Source organism: Pteronotus mesoamericanus, unplaced genomic scaffold, assembly GCF_021234165.1.
Source record: "Pteronotus mesoamericanus isolate MK-2021 breed Mesoamerican mustached bat unplaced genomic scaffold, CSHL_Meso_final contig_130, whole genome shotgun sequence".
Classification (NCBI taxonomy): domain Eukaryota; kingdom Metazoa; phylum Chordata; class Mammalia; order Chiroptera; family Mormoopidae; genus Pteronotus; species Pteronotus mesoamericanus.
Genome location: NW_026555060.1, coordinates 16,687,385 through 16,710,032, shown reverse-complemented (window position 1 = coordinate 16,710,032; position 22,648 = coordinate 16,687,385). Strand labels below are relative to the sequence as shown.

General features: G+C 36.7%; 1 pseudogene; it reads right to left on the bottom strand.

The window, feature by feature from the left end:
• Positions 1–11,603: 11,603 nt before the first annotated feature.
• Positions 11,604–12,157, bottom strand: LOC129084285 (60S ribosomal protein L17-like; annotated as a pseudogene).
• Positions 12,158–22,648: the final 10,491 nt, after the last annotated feature.

Genomic DNA, 22,648 nt, shown 5'->3' with positions numbered 1-22,648 from the left:
AGTGGATTTGACGCTGAATAATAGAGTTTATTAACCCAAATAAATTTAAGTGGTGGTCCTTAGCCCTCTGAAAGATTGTATGAACAACCTTTCATCAGAGCTTCAGAGGGCCCCATACTCCAAACAAAGATAAAGATCCATGAATTCAGATGATAAATGGGTCATAAAAAGCACCTCACTGAATTTAGTGATTTTTGTCTCTGTCCCATTTGGATGCATTTTCTCATTGATTTTCTTAAATTTATGACTTAAAATACTTCTATTCACAGGATTTTCTTTTTTTTAAACATCTATTTCCTTTATATGCTGTTGATTGAATTTGGATCAGAACTGAGTAAAAGGCAGGTCATTGACAGAGCAGGACTTTGATGTTACAGCAAGATAACTTCTGTTTTGTGAGAAACATGAGCTTCAGAAATAAATAGACTGAAGTACAGCTGTGGCACAAAGATCACTTAAGATCTATTTCATAATTTCTTTGACTCTCGGTCTCTGATCTGTGTATTATGAAGGAGGCATCTATTTCATGGGGTTTGCATGAGGATAAATAACCTAAGACAAACGTGTCAAGAACCTACCCATACCTAAGAGATACCCACTGAATATGACTTTTCCTCCCTTCTCTATTATGAAACAGATCCTTGGACTTGATTTTGTGGAGTTAAACAATGCAAGGATCAAACTCACATTGATATTTGTCATATTTACCTGTGAGTTGACCTTCTATTTTTAGGCCCAGAAGGCAAATCATTTAGACTACAGCTATCAAACTGGCAACACTCCGTCATATCTTCCTCTTCCCCCCTTGGTCTCCTCCCTTGCATTCGGCCACGTTCTCACTTTCTGCCAGTCCTGTCACCTTCCCCAGTATCCATGGGGAGAGTCAATTCATCATGATTTCAATGTTTCCAAGGACCTCAGAGAAAAAAAGTATCAAAGGAAGAAATAAATATAATATGCTTGAAGCATGACAATAAATTACATAACTTCATCTCAAATTTTGCTATGGGGAAAGGCTGCCATGAAACGTTTGAAGAAACATGAAAAGAATCCTAAAGACAGACAATTTTTCACAGTGAAAGGCATTTTTTTTCAAGCTTCAAAGCAAGGGTTCCTTTAGTCATTTTCTTGATAGGTTGTGTTTGACAGGATTTAACTTATGAAATTGTTCCAATGCGCTTTAAAGATGTCTGGGCACATGAGTGTGCTAATGATAATGATGAACGTTAGTTCTTAATTGAAAAATTTAAAATATCTATGTGGCAAATCATAGTAAAAACGCTTGCTCTTTTGGAAAGTTTCAAAAATGAATACTTTCTATAGTGTCACATTTACTTTCAATAATTGATAAACAGATGACCTGAGAAATAAGGAAGGGAAGAATATGCCTTCTGGATCAGTGTTCTTAAAGTATCTCTTACAACTTTGATTCATCAAACCCTTCAAAACATTTTCTTTTAATTTAGACATAATCATTTATTATTTCATTAAGAACCTCAATATGCTATACTAATAAAAAGTGAATATGCCTATGAAAATTATTAATAATTATGTATAATAATAGAAAAACCTATTTTTTTGGCTATAGAAGGGTAGACAAATTTCAAAAGAGTCTATAAAGCTGTCTTAAGTTAAGAAGTAATTTGAGCAGCTTAATTGTGATATAGGCTGGAGGATTTTGCCAGTGCTATATAATGAGCTATACTTCAGATTTATAAACATTAATTAATAAAATATAGCTATTATAAAATTTTTAAGTAGAACTTTGAAAGGATTCAGAATTTATAGAAAATTTAATTTCTGAGTAACACTTTTAATAATCTCCATGTCAAATGACCACCATTTCCTGTTCCAATTATATCTTACTTCCACAAATTATGTTTCTGAAGAGTTGTTCTTATAGTTTATTTTTATAAAGTGAATCATACAGTTGCACTAGAGAAGTCTGTTATTTTTAAGACTCCATAGTATCTTATTAAGCTGCTACATAAATATCAGTCTATGATTTGAATTTGTATATAGCATGGGAGAGGAAGAGAAAGGTTAACGGGAAGGGCACTAACACTGAATACGTTTTGGGGGCCAGACATCTCATTTAACCCCCAAATAATCTGCAAATCAGATATTCTCACCTCATTGTTATAGGAGAGGGTACAGCTCAAATCCACATAGTTAACAATGGAAAAAAGAACGTATCAGTACTTGATGACAGGGTTTGAATATAATATATGATTATGTATCTTTATTATAAAAACTTGAAAATAATTACAAACGAAGTATATCCATGTCTTCATCACCCAGATTAAAAAATTATCTAGACTGACATATTTGCTTTATCTCTCTTTTTTTTCTTTTACTTTTTCAGTGTGCTGAGGTATTTTGAAGCAACACCTCAGATTTGTTATTTTACCCCTACATATGTTAGTAGGGACTTAAGAAAATAACAATGTTGTTATCATACCTTATAAAGTAACAATAATTCTTTGGTATCATGAGACCACCCATAGTTAATTTTTGGACTGATTACCTTAAAACACTTTTTAATTTGGTGTGTTCAAATCAAATAAGAATGCATTTTAACAAAATGGCTGAGCAAGTTCTTAAGATTCCAGAAGATAGAGCAGTGATAGAGCTGAGGTCTTCAGTTTAAGTAACTAGTGAGGATTCTGCAAAGCATGCTGCAATGTTCTTAGTATGAATTTCATAGTCCAGTAATTAAAAAGAAATAGTTGGCAAGATCCATAAAAGGTTGTTCAGGTGGTTTTGCTTTGCCTTTTAAAAAGAAGGAAAATTTACCATCTCCTAACACAATGTTATGAACCGAAGGTTTGTGTCTTCTCAAAACTCATGTGGAAATCTAACCTCCAAGGTGATGGTGGCCTCTTTTTATAAGGGTACTCATCCTATGCCGAGAGCTCCACTCTCATGACCTAATCACCTTCCAAAGTCTGCACTTCTTAATACCGTTGCCTTGGAGATTAGGATTTCAACATATGAATTTGGGTGGGAGGCACAAACAGTCAGACTATAGCACAGCCCAAACTAAGACGGACCATTCTTTTATTTTTCAGAAGGGAGGGCATCTTAATCCCAAACATGGGAAAGATGTCATCTCAGAATGACAGGTCTTACCAGGAAAGGGTATTTTATAAAGTCTGTACGTGTTTCTTAGAATATGGATTTGACAACTGAAAAATGTGTCAAAATTAGTAATATCAAATGCTATACATGTAAGGTGAAAAAATAACATGACCTAGTATACTGAGGACTCCAAGAGGCAGTGTAATAGAGGGCTGGGTCAACAGGGCCTCGGGTCTGACAGACTCAACCTTTCCAAAGCTCAGTCTTTTCTGTAGAACTGTAGGTATAGCAGTAGTTCTCACAAGGTCCTCGTCAGCAGGCATGTCAAGAATCTAATGCATTATCTGGCACATAGTATGTACTTAAGAAATTCTAGCTAATTATTAATTTCTAAATCTTCAGGCAGTATGCCCAAATGAACATAAACTCAGCCTCTCCTCTGGACTGTGCTTTCACGGGAGGGTTAGTAAAGAAACTCCATTTTTTATCTCCTTAAGGCAGATGGTTGTTTTCTCTCTGTTTGCTGATGTGGACAGCTGCCAGAATTAATGATATCTCTAGAGGGATGTGTTTGAAAGAAGTAAGATTAAGTGTGGACAAGGTTATTTTTTTCTTGTTTGTTGAACTCTTTGGTAGTCAACTATGAAGGTTTTTTACATGTCTCCCAAGTTAATATGCTAGCTTATATTTTCTAAGCTTTTCCATAATATCCTCTTCATTTTTTTAATGACCAGTTGGTAAACACAAATTTACTTTTATGGGTCAAAAACACCAAGGCACAAAAGTATTAAGTCACTTGCTTAACATGATAATAGTTAACATTTACTGGGACAATCTTCTGAGTGCTTCATATTTATCTTAACTCATATGACTTGTCTCCATTTTAAAGACAAGGAGGCTGAGCCATAGGGAGGTTAACAAACCGGTCACGTAGCTGGTAGGTGGAGGTGCCTGGGATCTGTACTGGGCAGCCTGGCTCCAGAGTCATTTTACAATATCAGCAGATATTGAACTTTCTTGTAGTTAATGAGCAGCCCATCACCAGGGACTGGAATTAGGGGATGCTGGGTGGGGGCAGGCAGCCCCCCACAACACTGTGAGCGGCCACATCTCTCCTCCTTGCACCCCCTGAGCCAGGACTGCAAGCCAGAGGCTGCCTCCATCACACTCCTCCCACCCCGGACCCTACTGTACCTCTTTGTTTCCTCTTTGTTATTTCACAAAGCTCTGCTTGTTTGATCTTTCCATCTCTTCATTGTTTCCATCTATAAATTGAGAGGCTGGGATGAGGGCAGAGGAGGAATTGAAATCAAACCCTTCAGAGGGTGAGAGATGAAAATGCCAGGGTATCTATCTGACTTCCCCACATTTGTCAAATAAACATTCCCTCAACATGCTTCACACTTGCTTTTCTTCTGCCCATTAGTCTGGTTAATTGTGTGGAGATCAGTTCTTTGTATATCTGGGGGGAAACTCCTGTCCAGTTTGAATTCACTTTGTCCATATGAAAGTTGTGGTAGTACCCCAGCTGTACACATGTAACCTAGGTTGATTGAGGACAGGGTAAAAAAAATCCTTATACATTGTTATCTTGTGGTCATTAATGGCTTAGAGAGAGGCTCTGGGAGGAGAGAAATAGCCAGAAAAATAATATAAGAATTATTTGTTTGAGCTGAAAAAGTATTTTTGAGGCTAAAATTTCTGTTCTTTGAAAAGCCTTCCTTTTATTCTTTTACTTGCTTTTAACAATAACAGCATCTCTTTCAGATTAGATTTGGTGGCATGTCTGTTACTCTCAGAATTTCTGACAGTTATATCAGCTGTGCAAATACCCCCAGTTCTGCCATTTCTCGATTATTCCACAGTGCAGTTCATGCTCTGGTGGTCGTCTGACAGGCACAGGGATGTCATGTGCAGAAGAGTAAGTGCCCAGGGGATAAGAACTACTAAGTTCACAGACATGTGGACAGGGGCCTGAAGTGCTTTGTGTGGTTGTCGTGGTGGCTCTGAGTGTGCAGCAGCTGGGTGGCAGGGCAAAGAGGGGCCTGGGCTACTGGAAAGGGGATGACTGGGGTCAGGCCTGTTGTGCACAGCAAGCTGCTTTAGCTTCCTCCCCAATGCCAAGAGGAACCAAGGAAGGTTCCTGTAGCCTACCCTGGGGTAGCTATGATAGCACTTTTATTTTAGAGTCTTCTCTTCAGCATTGTGGGGAGGAGGGTGCCTACTGGGAGGACAACAGAGGCTCCTCTGCAATTATCCAGAAGAGGAGTCCTGAGGTCCCAAGGTGAGGTAATGGGAAGCACAGATCCCACAGGGCAGATTCTACATGTGCTCAGGAACTAAAATTGAGAGGACATGAAGATAAACTGGATGTGACTGACAGGGAAAGGAAGAGGTGTAGGGTCATCTGTATAATTAAGTTTTGGTATTTAGGATTTGCTCTGTTATTGCCCATCTTGACCTATTTAACAAATTAAACAATAGCACAAATAAGTAAGTCTAAGGAAATCCAAAGCAATGTCTTCAGTCAATGGTTCAGGACAGGCCGGAGTTGAGTTCTAAGGATCAGAAATCAAAAAAATGAGGGAGAACACCAGAAACAGGGGCTCGGGTTTGCAAGATAGGGGGCATCTGACCAATTCTGCCAAAGACTATCGAACTTGCCCTGGGCTGCTTTTAAGAGGGATATCCACTTGTCAGGGTGCCAGCCCTTCACATCTTCAGGGCACTGTTCAAACTTTACCTTGGGCAACAGTTTCTGAAAATGAGAGAGGTGACCGTGTGCTCTGGAACTAGCATCATCCAACCCCTCACTAAAGAACAAGCCTGAGAACTTGAGCCTGTCACGCGTGCACGCGCACACGCACAGACACATACTGAAGGGTGTGTCATTGGAAGTTAACTGGTAAAAAACAAAATGTGTACAACACTTTGTAGTAGATGTTGATATTCTCACACTCAAGGGGTCTTTTGATGCAGAAGGATGTTCCTCTCTGATGTGTATGTATGTCAGTTCTAACCTGTCCTCTGTCTATTCCACATGGAACAGGAAACCTCCAGAAGGGAAAGAATTAAGGATACTCTTTGTCTCGGGGTCCTGCCATCCTCCTGGTCCAGGTTAATGGGGATACAATCAAAGCCCATTCAGATTTCTCCAGAGACTGTCTTATTTTCACTTCAAGGCATAGGATTCCTCAACTATATTAAAGAAAAAAAAAAGACATGATGTATTTCCTCTGCATAGCCCTTTAAAAGAATGAACTAGAATTGCTACAGTAGATGAGTGTATAAAAATAATGTTAAAAAATAAACTGATGCCAGTTGCAGGATGTATCTTCAATGCAAATGTCTTCTAGGCCAAAATTACTAGTGTCTCTAGGGCAATGATATAAATAACCTATGCTTACTTTTCAACTCAGGAAAGAGATGGTAGAAGTAATGTGTTTTTTAATAGTTTCATAAATACTATGTCTGAAAATAGTTCAGGAATATTTGAGATTCACTTATGAAATGCTTACAAGTTATTTTGGTAAAGTACACATTTTGTCACAGTTCAGTGGCTTGCAAAAGGTCGAATCAATGGCAAGATTAAGGAGAAGTGTACAATTTGCATAGGCATGAATTTAAGTAAGAGAGAATTTTCCTGGTATGTAAAATGTCTGTAGTTTTGACATCTTACTATATTTGCATGAAGGTAACTGAGGACCAAAAAAGCAAAGGGGAAATATGTTGTATAGAATACAAGACCTCCTGAAATTCCCATTTTGATTACACACTGTTTGTTACTACATCTGAAGGTGAAATTGACTTTTCCACTTCCTTTCTTTTGTTCCAAATCTGTCCTCTGAAGACAGGCTAAATGTGCACCCCAAGAGGAAGCACATATTTGTAGCCCAGTCAGTCACTATGTTAAATGGTAAACACTTTTTTTGTCCAGTGGTAATGGAGTTAAGTCCTCATTCTGTGTAGGATGCCAAGGAAGAAGAACAACACATTTTAACGTGGCAATTCTTCTTTTAAGTCAGTGTTAACATGAGGTGAGGGTTTTTGCAACTATTAAAATATATTTATCACATAAGACATTTAGCCCCCGTAAAAATTTAGCCTTCTTTTTCTCATTGATTATTGTTCTCAATTCTGATTCTAGACAACTGCTGTCTATGCTAAAATAAGTAGAATCAATTGTTTCAATAATTTTAGACTGTATTCATAATATCCTAGCTGTTTTGAAGTACCTGGGATCTCTGAATTTTCAGTTTAACTTAGTATTTCCTGAAACATCTACCAAAAACTGCAGAGCAGACATGACAATTTTAAGTGGAGAGAAAAAAAAGAACTTTTCCTCTTTCTGTTTAAGATTAGGGCATATAATTGGTCAAATGTATTCTGGGCTCTCCTTCACTGGAAACTACAGCCCCAGAAGCTTGCATTCTCCATGACAGGGACTTGAAATCTACTAACCTACTCATGTAGTTGGTGAGAACAGGGAGGATTAAAGAGATTTTAACTGACAAACTGATGGGCTCCTCTACACACTTGTCCTGGGTTTATAGAGTTGCTTTTACAAGTAGGTAAGAACATAAATGACTCTTTTTCTAGTCTGCTGAAGATGGCTTCAATAATGTTCTGTTCCTCTGTGGAGGACATGGTGGAAGCATCAGCCCGTCTTCCCACCTCTCCTGCCTCCTATGCGTTGAGAGCATCCTTACTTTGTGCTCCAAATAAGTAGTGGTTCATTCCATTTCTGTGGCATAAAGCATATGCTAACTGGCATTATTAAATATTTGTGGGCTCCTGTTCTGTTCCATAGCTGAAATGTAAGTTCAGCAGTGGTCAAGAATGATGGCTCTAGTTCTATTGCCTGAGTTTAATAATGGGCTTTGTGACTAACTGTGTAACCACATTATTCAACTTCTCTTAGCCTCAGTTTACCCACTTGTAAAATGGGGTCCTCAAAGCACTTCATCATACAGATGTGAAGAGCAAATGAGATAGCATGAAAAGTCCTTGGCCTTTGAACCAGATCAAATCTTGGCTCTTATTAGTAAGTGTCTTGTTGATAAGCATCACGTTTTTATTCTATCTGGAGGCAAAATACCAATAAAATCAGATTATACATAGCTGACTATCTTCCTTTTGGTGGCTCAAGTGGACAAAGCATTTAGGAGATGATAGCAATGTTGATTTGAGGTTGTTTTCTCCCCATCATCTTTCAAGGGAGCCGAGAAAAAGTAGTGTGGTCTGGTTCTGAAGAAAACCAGGTCAAGCTCTGTTTCCCATTTAGATGTTCTGTGTATAAATGCATATTAGAATTAGCAGAATTCCTTCACAGTAGCTTCCTTAGTTAATGGGCAAGGAGGATTTTCTAAGGGTAGGTTTACACAGATCTGCCTCAGAAGAGAAAGCCAAATAATTCTTATTTTTGGCCTTGTGCTTAGAAAAAGGGAACAAACATTGTTTCAAAAAACTTTCTGGGACATTAAACAACTTTTTTTTTTTTTTTAAGATGAGGACATTATTTAAAAAGGGAACAATGCAGTAGGCTCTCCAATTTCACTCTATTAGGATAAAAAATTTTTTCTTTCATGTTCTCATTCTTAGACATTACTCTCTTAATTTTTCTATTAGGTCTCCCAGGATATTTAAAAAACACAAATTACAAATAGGAAAGTGCTGAATTTTTCCTCTTGGCTTCTGTGCTATAACCTGTAGGACTGCAATGACTGCTATTGTTGGGTTTTCCTTCAGAGTTTACGTGTGTGTGTGTGTGTGTGTGTGTGTCCATGGATTTCTGCATCTGTGGGAGTGAGGCTGCAACTGAGCTAGTCCAGGCACTGGTTGGTGGAGAGACAGACAAGCAAGCAAAGAGCACACTTCTGGACTGTCTTCTCGTGAGGTCTGACTTGTGGTCTCATCTCTTCCTCTGACACTTTCTCATTATACTTTTAACTGTCAAACCACTACTTTAAGTTTTGCTAAGAAGGCAGCACTTCCTCGGAGAATTTGTTCAGGACAAGTGCTCCTTTCTCTCCTCCCTCCAGGGGTATCCAACCTGCAGCCCACAGGCCTCATGCAGCCCAGGATGGCTGTGAATGCAGCCCAACACAAAATCGTAAATTTACTTAAAACAGTATGAGATGGTTTTTTTTTTTTTTTGTGATTACTTGTCACAAATATATTCAATGTGGGGCCCAAGACAACTCTTCCTCCAGTGTGGCTGAGAAATGCCAAAAGGTTGGACACCCCTGCTGAGCCTGTGCTATACTTACTTATACCTTCATCTGTAAGCCCTCTTTCTAGTCTCACTTGGTCTTCCCCACTCTCATCTTCCCCCTCTCATGTTATAGTTTTATATTTTTCAAGCTGAGTATTTCTCCTTATCTCTAATTTTTTAAAGAAATTTCTACCAGAGTTTCTACCTTTATTTGTTTCTTAAGTTACACTAAGTCCTTCCAATTTCTTCTTATTCTGAGGGCTCCTGTGATAGTACACACATAGAAAATATCTTTTTTTCCCCTCCAGAGTCTCATCAAGAAAGGAAGTAGCAGTTTTGATCAAAGTAATCTTTTTCCTCTATGAAGCAACAAGCAGAAAAAATAACAGTCATACATGAAAAAAATCATGAAAAATCAACCCCATCTATGTATTTTTTAATATCAAATAACATTCCAAGAGTTCTTCCAAGTGCTGAAGGAACTTAGATATAAAAGCATTCCGTTTCAAAATGATCACATTTAGATATATGTATAAATAATGGAAACTCATAAAGAAAAATATTCTTTCACCAAGATACATTTAAATATATCCCCCAATGGGAATATTCTGTGTTTTCTCATTTTATCATTTGAATTATCTAATATAAACTTATCTCCCTGGAAAACATAAGTACATACTGTAGTTGATTAAGTTAATTCATACTTAGGTATGAATGACTGAAAGATCTTTAACTCTGACAGAAGCTGCTGCAGTTTCAAAAAGAGAATGCTTGCTAGTCCCAAACTGTTTCTTCTGGGTGTTGTATAAAGTCTAACAAAGTGAAGTGGAACACTTCAGAGAGTGGGTGACAGGATAATTTGGGGCAAAGGTTATAAAAAAGGACACTGTTCTCTTGAAACCTAACCTATGACATGAATGATTAAGCAAGTACTGATTTTTGTAACTTCTTTTTGTTTAGGTCACTAATACATATAAAAGTAGTCATGTGTTATTTTAATTCCCTCTTGCTTAAGAAATAAACTCTTGAGGTCAAATTCTATTTTTTAGCCCTGGCTGATGTGGCTCAGTATGTTGAGTGCCAGCCTGCGAACCTAAAGGTCGCCTGTTTGATTCCCAATCAGGGCATATGCCTGGGTAGCAGGTTGGGTCTCCAGTTGGGGGCATTGATTAAAGTATCTCTCGCACATTGATGTTTCTCTCCCTCTCTTTCTCCCTTCCTTCCACTCTCTCTAAATATAAATAAAATCTTTCTAAAAATTCTATGTTTTATTACTTTTACTTTTTGAAAAATATTGTACATATATCACACCTATAGACAAAAGTGAGGGAAAATTATGTAGTACATTTATTGTTTGTCTTTTGTTCATATTTCAATAGTAAATTGCTTGGCTTCATGAACTTCAGTCTTGCTCATGGCCCTTGTCTATCAGAACAACATTGTGCTGGCTTTCTGGAGACTTGCTTTCACTGAACTGTGTTGTTTATATTGGCAGATCAGCAAAAAGCAGCCCTGTGAAATTTATCATCTGCTTACTATAAGGATACTGAAAAGGAACTTCATTACATTGCCTTTTGTTCTGTTTATGAGAATCCTTAGGAGACTGTGTTTATAATCTTCATACAGAGAATAGTTGTGTTTCTCAGGACCAAATGGTTCAGTTTTATAATATGGACACCATATTGTGTTTGGTCTTTGCAAAGACTGCTGGAAAGCTTCGAGTAAATCTGTGGTACAACCTAATCAAGTTCCGTATGTTTTATGTACTGGTCCCATTTCCATTTCTATTTTCTATTCTCTTTCTCATGTGCTCCTAATTCATATTCTTTTGATATGTAGCATGTATCTTTCAAAATTGCCTTACATTCTTTTTGAGGTAGAATTATAGGTTGTCAATGAGATTTGGAGTCAAAATGATTCATTTCAAGTCTTTGTTTCACTGCTTAACTGATTGTACAACCTTGGGCAAGCTATTGAGTGTTACTAACCCTCAGTTTTCTCATCTGCAAAATGGGAGTGAGAGTTTTTTCTTCACAGAGCTTTCTGAGGTTTAAAGGAGGTAAGTCATGTAAAGTACTGAGCAGAACGCCTGCCACATAAAGGCCACTCAAAATTTATGTCACTATTATTACTAATGTTATTTTACATTAATATCAACATGATAAAAACATATGAAAATATGAAAAGTCTGATTATAGCTCTTAGAAATTAAAATGGTTGTACCTCCTTCATGTCTATTTGAAATTTATGTCTTTTTTTTTTTTTTTTTACTTTTACTAGTATTTATTTTATTTATTTTATGCTGACTTTACTCCCGAGCCATAAGTTTTTGTTTCTTCAATTTCTTCTGGGATATCTTTTTCTTCTGTGCAACTTCCTCTTCTGGTTTAGAAATAATCTGTTCTTTTTCAGTGAGGATCATCTCAATGTGGCAGGGAGAGCTCATATATGGGTTGATCTGTCCATGAGCTCTGTAGGTTCTACGTCACATCTTGGGAGCTTGTTCACCTGGATGTGCTCAATGACCAGAGAATCTACATCTAAACCCTTAAGTTCAGCATTACTCTCTGAGTTTTTAAGCATGTGTAGCAAAAACTCAGCACTCTTTTTGGGCCACCAACCCTGTGTCCAGGCCCACTGTTTGGCCTGGGCACACCTACCAACTCCACCATTGTATTGACAGAATGGGACACACTGCTTCTTCAAAGTGACATCTTTCAGATACTTGGTGGCTTTTTGAATATGCATACCCTTGATGGCCTGGGCAGTTTCACGGGTGTTCTTGAAGTGAACCCGAAGATTTGAACCTCATTATTTGCATGATTTTGTGGGGTTTTCTGGGTCAAGTGAATAGTGAACCATCTTCAGAGGTGACCTCTGGTCGCTTCTGGGAAGAGGAAGACTGAAATTTATATGTCTTGATATTCATAACAAAAAGCCAATTCCAGGACACAGAATTTCAAATGTTAAAACTCAAATCAAAGCAAAAGATAACTAACTTCACTTGATAATTAGCATCAAGCATAGATGGTCATACAAAACTACAGTGCTTTTCCTATTTGTGTCTCTCTTACTACACAGTGTTATGTATTTAGACTGATGTGTCTATTTACCTAGTGGTTTTAGAAGTGAAATGCAGATTATCCTATATTGCAAAGATATGTTCAGAAATGAATTTTCCAGGCACCGAGAAATAGTTCTTTGCAACACAAAAAAACAGACAATATTAGATCTAATTCTACAAGAACACAGACATGTGTGGAGTGCACCGTTTCATTTATATGGACATAGATTTAATTTTATGTGACAATCTGCCATCGAAGTTCTCCCTTGGTCTTCTTTTTTTCAAATAGTTGTGTAAATATGAAAATGCAATCTAATAGGGAAAGATTAAATTTGTGTAACTACTTGCAGGACACTGTGGCTATTATGAAGGCACTAAATGATCAAAATAGAAATAATAAAAATGTTAGGGATGGCTGTAAAATATAAACACATCTAACACATAACCAATAAGAATCCTATGTGCACAATAAGATGCTATCCTATATATTTAGCTTGTTATTGTCTATATTATTTCCTTCTATCACATTTATCTAAGAAATGTAATAGTTGTTTAGGGTAACATAGTAATTTATGTAATAGTTTGCTTTCTTTACCAAGGCAAGGAGGAGAATTTTGCATTAGTAATAAGGTTTCATTTGCTTCAATACTGTGTAATAAATCATTATAGGAGCGTTCCTTTATTTAAAATGACTAAAGATAGAACTTTCCATCAAGATGGTGGAACCTTCTAGGTAAACATGGCTCACCTTCTTGCAAAACCACATCCAAATTACTACTAAAATATAGAGCAACCATCAGAAATAGAGTTGAATGGAGGTCAGACATGAAGGATACACTAATTGAAATAAAGAACAATTTACAGGAAAGCAACAGTAAAGTGAATGAAGCTGAGAATCCAATCAATGATTTGGAACAGAAGGAAACAAAAGACAACCAATCAGAACAACAAGAAGAAAAAAGAATCCAAAAAAACAAAGACAGGGTAAGCAATCTCTGGGACAACTTCAAATGTTCCAACATTTGCATTATCCGGGGGCCCGAAGGAGAAGAGAAAGAGCAAGAATTTGGAAGTCTATTTGAAAAGATAATAAAAGAAAGCTTCCTTAATTTGGTGAAGGAAATAGGCATGCAAGTCCAGGAAGCACAGAGAATCCCAAACAAGAGGGATGCAAAGAGGCCCACTCTAAGGCACATCATAATTAAAATGCCAAAGGTTAAAGATAAAGAGAGAATCTTAAAGGCAACAAGAGAAAAGCAGTCAGTTACCTACAGGGGAATTCCCATAAGACGGTCAGCTGATTCCTCAAAGGAAACTTGGTAGGCTAGGAGGTACTGGCAAGGAATACTCAAATTCCTGAAAAGCATGGACCTACAGCCAAGATTGCTCTACCCAGAAAAGATATCATTCAGGATTGAAGGGCAATCAAAGAGCTTCCCAGACAAGAAAAAACTAAAGGAGTTCATCATCACCAAACCACTATTGGATGAAATGTTAAAGGGACTTATTTAAGGAAAAGAAGATCAAAACTATGAACAATAAAATGAAAATAAATATATTTAAGAAGTACAAATTAAGAAGTACAAATAGATAGTTACAGAGTAGCCATGGGGATATAAAGTACAGTATAAGAAATGGAGTAACCAAAGAATTTATACACATGGCTCATGGACATGAACAAAGATGTGGGGATGGTCTGAGGGAGTGGGGAATTTTAGGGGGAGAGGGGCAAAGGGGGAAAAATTGAGACAACTGTAATAGCATGATCAATAAAATATAATAAAAAATTATTAAAGTTAGAAAATTTACTTTTTAAAAAAATGTAGCTTTAAAAATAATTCTTAATGACTTATACCTAAACATTTAACAATTTTTTGATGTTCATAAGAAAATTACAGCACATTGCATTTTACTATGCAAAAGTTTATTTGAAGGTTTGTCTCATTCATATTCCTAATGAATTTATTTATTTGTATTATATAACTCCTTTTAGTTTGCACTGTGCTTTTCAAAAATAGAATATATATTTATCTATTTTAATAGTGTATAACCAATAATTCTGCTTTTAAATTTAATTTAAGGTTACAAAATTCTATATTGTGACTTTAAAAATATCACAGATTTGATGTTCAATGACATTTTTTCCTTTCTTTTCTTCAGTCTTCTTGTGCAGTAGTTTTTAAAAAAGACACTCAGGGTATCTTTGATTACACATTCCAAATTGTCAACCTAACATAGGCCAGCAAAATAATTTTATAGGTGTGCTGGTCTCTGTAATGTGGGGAAGTCAGAAACATTAACATTCTTTTTTCCCCTTTTTAAAAATTAAATTTAATTGTGTGACATTGTTGAATAACATTACATAGGTTTCAAGTGTACGTTCTGTATCATCTGTATATTGCAGTGTATGCTCACCACCCAAAGTTTTATCTCCTTCTGTCACCATGTATTTGAACCCCTTTACCCTCTTCCTTCTCCCCCAGCTTCCCCTTCAGTAACCATCATATTGCTGTCTGTGTCTATGAGTTTGTTTTGTTTGTTGCTTTCTGTTTTATATCACACATAAGAGTAAAATTATTTGGCCCTGTTCTTGTCCATCTGACTTATTTGACTTAGCACGATACTCCCAAGATCCATCCAGATCGTTGCAAATGGCAGTACTTCACCTTTTCTTATGGGTGATTAGTATTCTGTTGCATATGGGGACATTAACATTCTTATGTAGGCCAGTTTAGTGGTCACCACACCATCTTCGGCATGTCTGCTCATCTCTTTTCTCTCATATTTCTCCTTTGTTCCTAGGAGAAGAGTGATTCTTATTGTATCAGAATGGTGCTCATCAACCCTCTGAAATGCACCTGGAAAACCATGGTGAAGGATGGTATACAGGGCAGTCACTGATTGCATGTTTACAATGTCTTTCCTTCATCTTATTTATTTCCACAAGAAGTGAGTTTCACTGTGGCAACTTTTGAATAGTAAGACCACAGCATAAAAAGAATCAATGAATAAGCAGAAGGTGAAAATAGAAGTTAAAGTTCCAGAATCTTAATCATCTATTTTAAACTTTAACTATTTTAACTTTCAGATAATTTTATGAAGAATTCTGTCTTGATTTGGAATACTGATTTTTTTCTTTGTAGTCTGTATAAATTGCATTGAAATGAACCTGTGGGAAAGAAAGAAATTTTTATGTAGTATTCATTATTGCTTAATACTTTACATATATTAATTCCATTTAGTCCTTATAACACCCTTATGTGATAAATGCTTCTGTCCCCATTTTATAAATTATAAACAAAAACAAAGACTTGAAGAGATATAGTGTAAAACCTGGCTTTCTGGTTTAGATTTGGGATCACTACCCTAAAGGAGTGAGGAAACCATTGCTAAGTGTTGTTGAATATTTTCAAATTTTACTATAAATTTTACATACATCTCAGTGATCTTTCTTTTCTTAAGGAGGAAAGTCTTGCCTTATTTATTTGTTTGTTTGTTTGTTTATTTATTTTTCATCCTCACTCAACAACATGCTTATCAATTTTAGAGAAAGGAGGAGAGAGGAAGACAGGGAGAGAAACAGCATCGTGAGAGAACACCAATGGGTTGCCTCCTGCTGCTACAAGGGGCTGACATCGCAACCTAGGCATATGCCCTGACCAGTTATTAAACCCACAACCTTTCAGTTTACGTGACAATGCTCCAACCAACTGAGCCACACTGTCCAGGGCCCAATTTTTTTTTATATTTTTAAAAAAGGAAAAATATAATGAAAGGAGTTTTCTCACTCTGGGGTGTACAGTCTGCTCATTTACATGATGCACCAACTACTCAAAGATTTGGAAGCAATATACTGTTTTCATATGAAAGTAACCTGTGATATAGCACAGAGTTAATGCAAAATTCATTAATATTCCTATCACCTTTTAAAATCAAACAAAAAACTTTAAAGAAATTTATGAAAGCTCATAGTGATGTTCTATACTACTTAACAGCAGGGTTTTCCTCTCTTTTGTTGTTGGGTCACTTGATGAGGAGTTGGAAGATCCTTGAAGAACTCTTTAATTATTGCATTTGTTCCCCAGACTTTGACAAGTCACTGTGTGGTAATCTCAAAGTCAAGGAGAATTTACTTCTTAGAATAATCAACTTTAAAAAATGAATTACCCTCCCTGAGAGGATAGCAGCTCCAATATGTGAAAAAATATATATGTATTTGGGGAAAAAAAGAAACTTCTACCAATGGCCGGATATAATCAAGCTTCTACAGATTAAAGCCTGTTAGCAGCACGGTGGACATTAGCAAGGAGAGTAAGACATGTTTTGGCCCTGCATGCCTGAGCAGACACACCAGGATGCTGAAACTTCACATCCTTTGCTCTGAGGGTCCAAGAGAGCTCACATTATTTCTTTGATGGTCATTAAAAATGTCCTAGCAGCTACAGGTGGGGTCTCCTCAGCCCCTCCGTGGCCTTAGTCTAGCTCTTGTTGGGCTGACCCTGGCGTTCACCCTGGTGCCTCTCCATCCTCTCCATGGGCGACAGTGCCCTCCCAGGGCCCCGCACTCCCACCACACCCAGCGCTTCCTCGAGCATTCCTCTCCTGGCGCCTTAGTGTAATTGCTTATTTAGTTGTCATTTTTCTGCCAGACTGTGAGCTCTATGAAGGCAGGCCCTGTTGCTGCCTTTCTTATCCCCAAAAAAAGCTGCTTAAAAACAAAGGAATGGCTCCTCTCAGTGCATTCTCAGAAGTGGAGAGGACTCCTTTCCCACCAGGGTTACAGTTTGTTACAGACTCCTAGAAAATCGCTACTGCTCTCCCCATCACAGGGAACCTCCGTCAAGTTCTTGCGGGTGTAGGTTAAAAGTTTGAGAAAGACCAATCAGCCACTTCTGCAAAATATGAACAAGGGCTGTAAGTCAGAGCCCAGACACTTGGACCCTCACCTTTGAGGAGTATTTGGCCCACTCACCAGCAACAATAAGAAATTAGAGGTGACCATTTTACTCCATCTTTATCTGATCATTTTATTCTAAGGATAACTCATCAAGTACTTAAGTCCATCACTTCTAGAGGTGTGGCTCTGGAAAAATTACTTTACCTTGATAAAACTCAGTTCCCTTGTCTGTGAAGATGTGTTAATATTGGCCTACCTCACATAATCATCAAAAGGATTAAAGGAGATAAACCTTGAAAGGTATTTAACACAGTGCATTATTATTTTACTATAGCTAGCAGCATTATTATAACACATTATTATTTTACTGTAGCTAGCAAGAGACCTCTATACACTACAACTCCCTGAAAGTGTGGCACATGTAGGTTAAAATCCTATATTGTTTACTCACACACACATGCACACACCAGTTAATGAAATCAAACATGGAGCTAAGAGTGCTTATTCTGGAGAAATGGATTAATTGAATTAAGGAAAGCAAGGGCATGCTTGTTTTATGACTCTATGACCCAACCATAAGGGAAAAAAAAAGCAGAAATAGTAATCTATTCCAAGAACAAACAGTCTCCTTGGCTGCGGGCCCATGGAACTACAGCAACCTCTGCCACCATGGAGATTACCCTCTGCTCTGGGTTCCTTCTTAGCTGCTGTGGGATCCTGGGCCTGGAAACACATTTTTAACTCAATGAAAAACATATCAGGGGACCCAAGAGAGGCAAAAACTTCTTAGTGTCTATCAGGGTGGCATGGACTTCTGGATACTCATCTCTGGAGGCCAAAACGCCTACAGCTCAAAATTGAAAAGTCTGTTCCAACTGGAAGCAAACCTAAGGAATTCCTCAAGAAGCATCTGGGCTACTCTCAGGGCCACAGTGACCAGAGAAGGGCCCTTCTTCCATTGCCCGGCCTCCCTGGTGAGATAACCTCCTCTTTGCAAGCTTATGAATATCAATGAGCCCAAACCACACTCAAAAGAGCCAGAACACATTGCCACAGCCAAATTGCCAGCTGGCTCCTAAAGCCTGGCCAAAGGAGCATATAATTCAAACGCTGAGGCTGGGGCTGGTGCTGTGCCTCAGCCTAAAGTAGGGTTGGAAGAAACTTGGGCTCAAACCTCTCAGGGATCAAGAGGAGAGAAGCATGGAGCAGGAGCACAGAAGCTTTTGCTAAGCCCTTGTAAACTGCTGACCAGTCATCCAGAGGTCAAAGTGGAGGCTGCTCTTCACCACAACAGTGCATGAGTAAAGAACTCAATACTCTGATTATACACACTTATTTGGCAAAGTAAGAAACTCATGAACATTAAAAAGCAAGAGCATTCTTTTATTCAACAACTAATTACTGGGCATTCAGTAATTAGTCAGGCTCTGTTCAAGGCACTATGAATATGATGAAAAAGAGGAAAAGGTTCCTGATCTCAAGGAGTTTATAGTGGCAGAGGTGTGTGGGAGGCAGCTAATGGGGCAAAAGAACAGAAACAAGAAAAACAATTTCAGTGTGGTGTGTTCTTGGATATTTCAGATGTTTGTTCCTTCACATTGCCAGGTACCGTTCATAATTTCTTTTTTCATTAAGTCGTTGATGATCTTAGTTGAGTTTCCAGTTTTGGACTATTATAAACAAAGCCGTTATGATTATTCTTGTCTTTATTTGCATGTTTTCATTTCTCTTGTGTTAATCTCCAGAAATGGAATTGTGGGTCATATGGTAAATATATATTTTATTTAATGAGAAACTGACAAACTCTTTTCCAAAGTGGCAGGACTATTTTCCATTCCTATCAGCTGTGTATGAGAGTTCAGTTGCTTCACATCCTTATAAATATACACTACTGCAAGTTTTAAATGTTTATATTTTTCTTTTTTTAGATTATATTTTATTATGCTATTACAGGGCCCCCTTTGCTCCCCTCCCCTTAAAACCCTCCCTTCCCTCAGGGCATCCACACACCATTGTTCATGTCCATGAGCCGTGTGTATAAATTCTTTGGCTACTCCATTTCTTTAACTGTACTTTATATCCCCATGGCTACTCTGTAACTATCTATTTGTACTTCTTAATCCCCTCACCTCTTCACCCATTACTCCATGTTCCCCTCCCATCTGGCAACCATCAGAACCCTGTCTGGATCCATGATTTTGTCTCTGTTCTTGTTTGCCTAGATTATTTTCTTTTCCTTTTTTAGATTCAGTTGTTGATAGATGTATTCATTTTCATTTTATTGTTCATAGTTTTGATCTTCTTTTCCTTAAATAAGTCCCTTTAACATTTCATCCAATAGTGGTTTGGTGATGATGAACTCCTTTAGTTTTTTTTTGTCTGGGAAGCTCTTTGATTGCCCTTCAATCCTGAATGATATCTTTTCTGGGTAGAGCAATCTTGGCTGTAGGTCCATGCTTTTCAGGAATTTGAGTATTCCTTGCCAGTACCTCCTAGCCTACCAAGTTTCCTTTGAGGAATCAGCTGACCGTCTTATGGGAATTCCCCTGTAGGTAACTGACTGCTTTTCTCTTGTTGCCTTTAAGATTCTCTCTTTATCTTTAACCTTTGGCATTTTAATTATGATGTGCCTTAGAGTGGGCCTCTTTGCATCCCTCTTGTTTGGGATTCTCTGTGCTTCCTGGACTTGCATGCCTATTTCCTTCACCGGGGGGAAGGTGGTTAAAAAAAAAAGGGAGGGAAAAAAAAAAAAAAATGTAGGGGGGGGTGGGGGGGGGGAAATTAGAAAAAATAAAAAAAAAAAAAAAAAAAAAAGGAAAAAGAGAGGAAGAAAGAAAGAAAAAAAAAAAAAAGAGAGAAAGAAAGAAAGAAGAAGAAGAAGGAAGCTGGGGGAAGGGGTTCTTTTATTATCTTTTCAAATAGACTTCCAAATTCTTGCTCTTTCTCTTCTCCTTCGGGCCCCCGGATAATGCAAATGTTGGAACATTTGAAGTTGTCCCAGAGATTGCTTACCCTGTCTTTGTTTTTTTGGATTCTTTTTTCTTCTTGTTGTTCTGATTGGTTGTCTTTTGTTTCCTTCTGTTCCAAATCATTGTTTGGATTCTCAGCTTCATTCACTTTACTGTTGCTTTCCTGTAAATTGTTCTTTATTTCAATTAGTGTATCCTTCATGTCTGACCTCCATTCAACTCTATTTCTGATGGTTGCTCTATATTTTAGTAGTAATTTGGATGTGGTTTTGCAAGAAGGTGAGCCATGTTTACCTAGAAGGTTCCACCATCTTGATGGAAAGTTCTATCTTTAGTCATTTTAAATAAAGGAACGCTGCTATCATGATTTATTACACAGTATTGAAGCAAATGAAACCTTATTACTAATGCAAAATTCTCCTCCTTGCCTTGGTAAAGAAAGCAAACTATTACATAAATTACTATGTTACCCTAAACAACTATTACATTTCTTAGATAAATGTGATAGAAGGAAATAATATAGACAATAACAAGCTAAATATATAGGATAGCATCTTATTGTGCACATAGGATTCTTATTGGTTATGTGTTAGATGTGTTTATATTTTACAGCCATCATTGACATATTATCACAAATTTTGTCAAATGTATCCCCAAATATTTATATTTTATGATGCTATTGTAAAGATATACTTAAAATGATTCATTTTTAATTGTTTGTTGCCAGAATATAGAAACAATTACTTTTGTGTGTTGACCTTGTATCTTGTGACCTTGTGAAATATTCTTCTCCGTTATAGTTGCTTTTCTTAGGATTTTCAATACATATAACCATGCAGCCAGTGAATAATAACAGTTTTATTTCTTTCCATCTAAAGTACATGGCTTTCTAAAATACATAGTTGCTATTTGGTAGATTTTTTAAAACAAATTCCAATTAATTTAAGTTGGTTGATAATGTTATTCAAGTTTTTTGTATTCTTACTGATTTCCTGTCCAAATGTTTTAATGATTTTGAGTTGAAGTCTGTAACTATAGTTCTATCAGTGTTTGCTTTGTGTATTTTGAAACTGTTAGCATTATTACATCTTCTTGATTAATTAATCCTTTTATTATTATGATCTCTTGATCTGAAATATAATTTGTAATATGTTAATATGTTTCTTCTGCCTACCTAGTGCTCGTGGAGCATATATTTATCTATCTTTCTAGTTTTTTTGTAAATTATTCTTTTGATAATTTTATTACCATTTTATTTTTAACTTGCCCATGTCTTTATAATTAAAATTGGTTTCTTGTAGCTAGCTATAGTTGGGTCTTGCTTTTTTTTTTTTTTTATTTTTATCCAATCTGACAATCTTTGTCTTTTAATGAAATGCCTTTTTTAAAAACTGAGATATAGTTGACAAACCCCATTGAATTAGTTTTAGGTGTATAACATAATGATTTGATATATGGATAATGGAGCATTTTCTTTTTAAAGATTTTATTTATTTTTAGAGAGGGGAACGGACAGAGAAAGCAAGGGAGAGGAACATCAATGTGTGAGAAACATTAATCAGTTGCTTCTCACATGGACCCCAACTAGGGATGGAGGTCATTAACTCAGGCATGTGCCCTAACAGGGTATTGAGCAAGTGACTTTTCACTTTGCAGGATGATGCTCAACCAACTTAGCCAGACAGGTCAGGGCTGGAATATTGGGTCGTTAGACCGTTTATATTTAGTGTAATTATGGATATGGTTGTGTTTAAAATTACCACTTTTGCATTTGTTTTCCATTAGTCCTGATCTATTCTTTGTTTTATTTTTCATTTGTTCCATTTTTCATATGCAGTAATCTAATCATTTTATGATTCCATATTTTCTCCACTATTGGCTTACTAAATATATCTTTTTGTAAAATTTTTTTCAGTGGTTGTTCTAGGGTTTACATTATTTAACTAATCATAACTAATCACAGTCTACCTTTAAATAATATTTCATTTCAAGTGACATGTAAGAACCTTAAAACAGTATACTTCAACTTTCCTCCTCTTGTCCTTTGTGTAATTGTTGTCATATATTTTACTTTTACATATGTTATAAACCCCACATAATTTATTATGTTTGCTTAAAATTGTCAATATCTCCTAAAGAAATTAAATAAGAGAGAGAATATTTTTGTATTTACCCGTATATTTACCATTTCTGGCATTTTCTATTCCTTTGTGTAGATTAAAATTTCTATTTGTTCTTATTTTCCTTCTGCTTGAATAGCTTTCTTAAACATGCCTGCAGTTCTACTGGTCACAAAACTTTTTGTCTTGTTTTACTAGAGAAGCCTGTCTTTCATCTTCAATTTTTTCTTTTCCTTTTTTATTTTTTTATAGTGTGATTACATTTATAATATTGGAATATGTACTTTTAAACTCATAGAGACC